The 6,384-nt window shown below is 27.4% G+C and overlaps 1 long non-coding RNA gene across 1 annotated transcript in view; it reads left to right on the top strand.

Moving 5' to 3' along the window:
* The window catches only part of LOC111088968, a 10,435-nt gene extending 4,433 nt beyond the window's left edge, over positions 1-6,002 (top strand). The window contains exon 3 of the long non-coding RNA XR_002613364.1: positions 5,634-6,002. This is a non-coding gene — a long non-coding RNA (uncharacterized LOC111088968). The remainder of the gene's footprint in view (positions 1-5,633) is intronic.
* Positions 6,003-6,384: the final 382 nt, after the last annotated feature.

Raw genomic sequence — 6,384 nt, 5'->3', positions numbered from 1 at the left:
ATTTACTTGCTGTTGTATTGGTCACTACAACAGACCACTAGTTGTGATCAATAATATACATTTGTTTTGTTATTGGGAAGATCACACAGATTTACTTGCTGTTGTATTGGTCACTACAACAGACCACTAGTTGTGATCAATAATATACATTTGTTTTGTTATTGGGAAGATCAGACAGATTTACTTGCTGTTGTATTGGTGACTACAACAGACCACTAGTTGTATTTAAATTTTCTTTACTAGATTGAAATAATTACTTGTTTCCTTTCCACACTTCAATTGTAATTAGTTTTTTTTATACTGTAACATCTATGTACGAAGGTATTATTTTTCGGTAATTACCGTTATTTTGGCAAATTATATAGTTTCATTAAAAGACCTAGGAAGAAATATATTTCAGAAATGTCAGGTCTTTAAAAACGACAAATATGCAAACTTTATTTTTCACAAATTAAAGATGTATCTTACCTAAATTTTGTGTTTTAAACAAAACGATTCAAGTTTCTTTACTGAATTTCCGACAGTTTGATAATTTCACTTCTTACAGATCCTCTTGTCTACTTGATCCTTGACCCTGAAGGATTAAAAAAACTTTAGTCACAAAATACGTTTATGTACAATCTCTGAATGTAAAGATAAAAAAAATATAACTACTTTACCTATTAACTGCTATGGATACAACTAAAACTCAAATATACCCACGTGATCTTGTGTTGTTGTAAACTCCAAATGGTAGAAAAATAAATTTAATCTATATAAATCTAAAATGTGCAATTTAAATTAACTTTTTATTTAAATATTATAGACTAACTTACTATGTCATTATACCAATTTCTGTTAATAACATGGATATCATTTGTCTATAGACAATTATAGATTGTTAAACTGGTTTAAAATGTACTAATACAGCATAATATTTAAATAAGAAATCGATTGATTAGATATGGTACTATATTGTAAACTTCACACTCAAACATTGCTAGTTTAGTGTACAAAGAAAGTTAACACCTGTCTGTAGTGGAGGGATCCAGCCTACTTTCATAACTTGTACATGGTGCTATTCAACATCATGTTATGTGTTTATCCAGTAGTAAGATATTGTGTTAACATGCATTACTGATTTTTGTAATGGTCAGTATTGGACAAAAAAGTAAGTAATATAAAAAAAAATACTCTCAAAATAAACAAACCCTTTTTAGACATACATTTAAGAGTTTTTGGAAGTTATGAAAGTACTTTATTATTGTTGTTTGTGACCACTAGATTGCACCGTGACTTGTGAGATTATTAATAATTTAAATATATTGAGTATAATGTTTGTAAAAACTGATCTGAGTGTATATACAAGAGGTTTGTACTGTTGACTAATAGCTTGTAAATTCACAACTGTAGTCAACATTACTTTTGGAACACCAAGCTGTGCATGTTCACTTATGTAAACTATATATATATTTATTTAATTTTTCTCTCCAGGTAGGTAAGTGGACAATAAGAGTATTACATGTTACTATAATGGACATAGCTTGTATACATGTATCTAACTATGTATATAACTGAAATAAATACAATGTGGTGCCATCTATTAAAATCCATAAAAAGAACAAATGTTGCACATTGGGTATTCAAGATTCAGACATTTGTAGAAATAACTACAGTATATGCAAAAACATTCTTTAACACAATTTTAAATAAAAGTCCTCTTCTCACAACAAGAACATGACTCACTAGGACTGTATTTAAAAAAAAAAATTGCCACAATCTGAACATTATTTTACATGCATAATACTTCCTAGAAAAATCATTTTAGAAAATGTTACTTTTTTTTACTCTTCTTTTGTCATTGAGCTATGATTACTAGTTAATAGCACTCAGCTTTTTAAACTTTATTTGTGAATCTATAAAAAAAAAAAAGGTATTTCCTCTATGCTGAACTAATAGTTTTGTGTGGGTGTTGGTATGGACAAATTTTTAATCCTTTTATCTGTTAAAGATCAGTTAGTTTAAAATATAATTTACAAGAACCTAAGTTGTGTGTGATATATAGACATTCACTTTGAACTGTGTATTTATTTTCAGTATTATTTAAACATTGTGTTATTTACTATAACATGTGGTCTACTTTCGTTTATTTGTAATTGGCACCATTTACTATAAATAACACTTTTAAACTAATAAAGTATAAAATACTATTATATAACAAACGTGTACAGATATAAATTTTAACAAGAAACTGTTTTAGTGAATCATTAAAATGGTGATGATGATAGTGCACATGTAGACTGCATGTTATAGTGTAAATATCTTTGTAGACCACACCCTATAGTGGCACCAACATTGTTTTATCTTATTCATGAGTTTAAATGTAAAATTGTTTTTAAATATCCTAACTAAACTAGAAGTTAAGTATAGCAACACTAAACATTACTTTTAGTTTTATCATAGCTAGGTTTTAAAGTAAAGACAGATGTACATCGGTGAATTTATATATATATTAAATTAACTCAAATACTCTCAATACATTTCATTAGTAACAATTAATTTAAACAAATTTTAATTTCTTTTAATCTGAATAGATGGATTCTTTGTTAGTTTAATTATCACTGATTCAAACTGCTAACAATTCTTCATTATTGAACTTTACAAATTCTAAAATGTCTAACAGTATATTCTTATATTAGAACATATTTTGAGCTATATATTTTATATGATGTACCCATAGTCTGCTATTTGACTAAAACTATGTTACATATATTTGGAAGTGCATACAATCTTGGAGTAATAATTCTTCTCTGTATCTGTTAAAGTTAAACAATTTGTTTTTATGAATTCCTGATACTTATTTGTAGGGTTGTATATTTGTATTATTAATTACGTATTAATACTCTCACTCCTTTAACATGGTCACTTTTAAATAAAAAAAAAACACACATTAAATAGTACTATCATGTATTGATTGTTTATATTTATTGATGTTTTGTATAGGATGAGTTTATGAACGTGTATAGTCCTAATTTTCTCCAAAAAAACATAGTAATGGGAAAACCAATCAAACTAGTCGTACATTTTTGAAAATTACCAATCCAAACAAGTATTTGTTTCTAAATCAGTACAAATATTAAAGTAATTTGAGTGTTTGTTGATAGGTTTCAATTAGTTTTAACAATGTACTCTTGTTGTACTTTGAAATAGTTTGTTTTCATACCTAATTTAAATTCATTGATAATACAGCACGAAAGGTTGGTACTGAAAAGTAAGGCATTAAAAAAAAAAATGTGTACATCTCTTGTTCTGTGATGTTAGTGTATAAAGTTTTGTTAACGTAAATCTGCTTTTATTGGACTAAAAATTTGGTCATATTTCCTCTTGTTCTGTGATGTTAGTGGATAAAGTTTTGTTAACTGTGACATAAATCTGCTTTTATTGGACTAAAGACTTGGTCATATTTCACTGATATTGAACAGGGCTGAGCTAATGTTGTTGTTTGTATTAAGATAGTAACAACTTGTATGAAATATCTTAAGGTGTAACTATTGAGAGAAATTTATTTAATAGAAGCTGTTTAGAAATGTTTGTATAAATACAAGTTGATTTACAGTTTGATTCAGTAACCATTTTCGTTTTTATGTACAATTATTCTGAAAGAATTCTAACATGGCTAACAATTGAATATGTAAATTATATTTATAATTCAATAGTGTAGGCTTAACTAATTCAGAGAATGTAGGTGGTATTATTAAAAGTAAGTTTTGAACAACTGAAGAAAACAAATTTAATTGTTTCAGCTATTGTTGGATAGCTACTATTATGAATACATTTTTAATTCAACGACACTGAAACAGTCACTAGTGTAAATAGGAAAGAATTTTTTGATTAATTTTTAATAGATGGTGCTGTTGTTGGTGGATAAATTTTTTACTTAAAACTTAAATATATTTTTAACTGTCTTGTATAATGAAGAGCAAAACCAAAGTTTTTATGAGGGAGTTTGGTACAGTATTTTGTTTAATAGGAAAAAAATAACAGACAATTAACTGCTCTAGAGTGCATGGAATGATAAGGTGTAATATAAATAATTTATTTCTAATAAGAATAACCTCAAATCTTCAATTTTAGAGTAGTGTTAGTAGCCATTGCTATAAATTTTGGAAATGTATTTGAAAATTCCTTGTCTTTGAGAGCTGTAGAAGTGATGGTTTGTAAGTATTTTAATGGTTTTAAGGTTAGTATATTATTATGTAGAGAAGGTGAATATTTGAAATTGGGGAGTGTTTCGATAATTTAATCGTATATTCAATGTGACTTATAATTTTCAGTAATCAAAAGTGAATTTTAATTTAATTAAGCTTAGTTACTCGTATCCTTTTGTTTAATTTAATTTTGCTGTTTGATCCACTGTAAATTTCAATATAGAAAAGTTAAATATTATATGTTATGAGATATTTACGAAGTGCAATATTAAAATAAGACTGTTGAATTGGCCTTTGTTTCATTTAGTTAGATAAATTAAATATTTCTGTTTTTTGGTAGTGGGAAGCAGCTGGTTAATAACAGTGTAAACTCTAAAACTGGAGTATGTGGACATTGTTCATGCATTAATTTGGATTGTAGAAGTAAGATTAGCTCTCTGGAGTCAGTATTGCTTGTTTCTAAAGTATTGAAAGATCTTGGCAAACAGTTTAATTGTCTCTTCATTCTGAAAGCACGTGTGTACTTGGACCATAAAATTAGAAACGATTTATTACTCTTCTAAGTCTAACGAGTTGGTATATTAATTACACTTGTAAAGTTTTATGTTGGTGTAGGGATATGTAGTGGTGACTTATGAAAAATGGTTTTTGTTGGAGTAAGTTCGGTTTCCTGAATGGAGCATAAAATCATATTTGGGTATAAGTTCATAATATCTTTGAGTTATGTCTATTGGAATAACTTTGAGTTGTTGTGACGGAGGAAATTGGTTGATGTGAATATTTTACTTACAGCTGTGGAAGAAATTATTTTTAATTTTAATAATGGAGAGGAAATGTAGTATTAGTGTTTTTATTAATAGTGATAAGTTATTGTTAAAATAAATACATCAATTGTATGCAAGTTGGATGTCAACATAATATTGTTCTTAACGATGTTGATCAAGTAAGGGTGGAGCGATTGTGGAATTTAAGAAATTTAGTGTTAGATAAAGGAAGAATACCATTGTCATCGATACATTTTATGTTAAGTTCTATTGACACTGTTATATTGTCAGATGTCATAGGTAGAAGGTTTTGGATATTGAATGAGTGCTTAATTAACAATACTTTTGATTATGTGAGCAAGTTAAATGGTTGAATTGTACATAGGAAATATTAACTAGTAAAGTGAAAAATCCATTTTAAAATGTTAAGAAAGAAGTATAAGAACAGTGTAAGATAGTTTCTGAGAAGCTGTTTGTAGTTGGAGGTTGTGGAGTGAACCATTTCTATAGTTATGACTACATAGAGTGGATGTTAGTGGAAGAAAATAACAGTGTGATTGTATCGGTTAAAGCTGACTAGGTTAGTGCATTTATATATTTTGTACGTGAAAGCTGCTTGTTGAGATTTTTAGTACTGAAAAGAAAGTTGTTAAACTTTTAATTGTTTTCTTTCTTCCTATAGAACTAAGGTTGGATAAATTGCTGTTGTTAACGGTGACTAGAAGTGAAGGGGGTTTGATCAGACTTGGAAGTATTGTAGTCACCAGAAGTTTGTCAATATATTTGTCTTTCATAAATAAAGATGTAAAGATACAACTGAGTGATGATTTAATACTGTGATAATATATAGAGTCTATATGATTTATATGACTGTTTAGTACTTGATAATCTATGTCTATTTCTAAGGAGAGAATAATTATTTAAACTTAGTTCTATGAGTTTGATTTTTGATTATATGAATTTCAAATGTAAAGGTTAATATATTTGATTTGTATTTTTTGATTTACTGTTAGAGAAGTGTTTTTACAGGATGAAATAAAAAAAAAAAAAAGTTAAGGAATTTAAAAATTGAAAGTAGGATTTTCAAAAAAGAAAATGAGGTGTACTATAGACACAGTTATTTTGGCATCTGTTAGCTAGATTTGTAGTTTGAGTAAATAATGTCTACAGTATATCCAATGGGTGTTTGTTTAATTTTTCTTTATGATCACTATTAGAAAGTTTTTAAATTTTTGGTTTTTATTTGTTTGTTTACTTGCTTGGTTTTCTTATGCTCAACTATGAGCAATGGATTAGTTGATATGGTAGCTAACTTTAAATATTAATGATAATAAACATGGCTAATATTTAACTGATAAGGTTCATAATAATTTGCTATTTACTATTTGATTGCATAAGATGGAGATGTAAAATTTTATAGTGCAGTTGGAGAT

Source organism: Limulus polyphemus, unplaced genomic scaffold (assembly GCF_000517525.1).
Source record: "Limulus polyphemus unplaced genomic scaffold, Limulus_polyphemus-2.1.2 Scaffold4886, whole genome shotgun sequence".
NCBI lineage: Eukaryota > Metazoa > Arthropoda > Merostomata > Xiphosura > Limulidae > Limulus > Limulus polyphemus.
The sequence above is the reverse complement of the archived record's forward strand: the minus strand, read 5'-3'. Positions and strand labels throughout refer to the sequence as shown.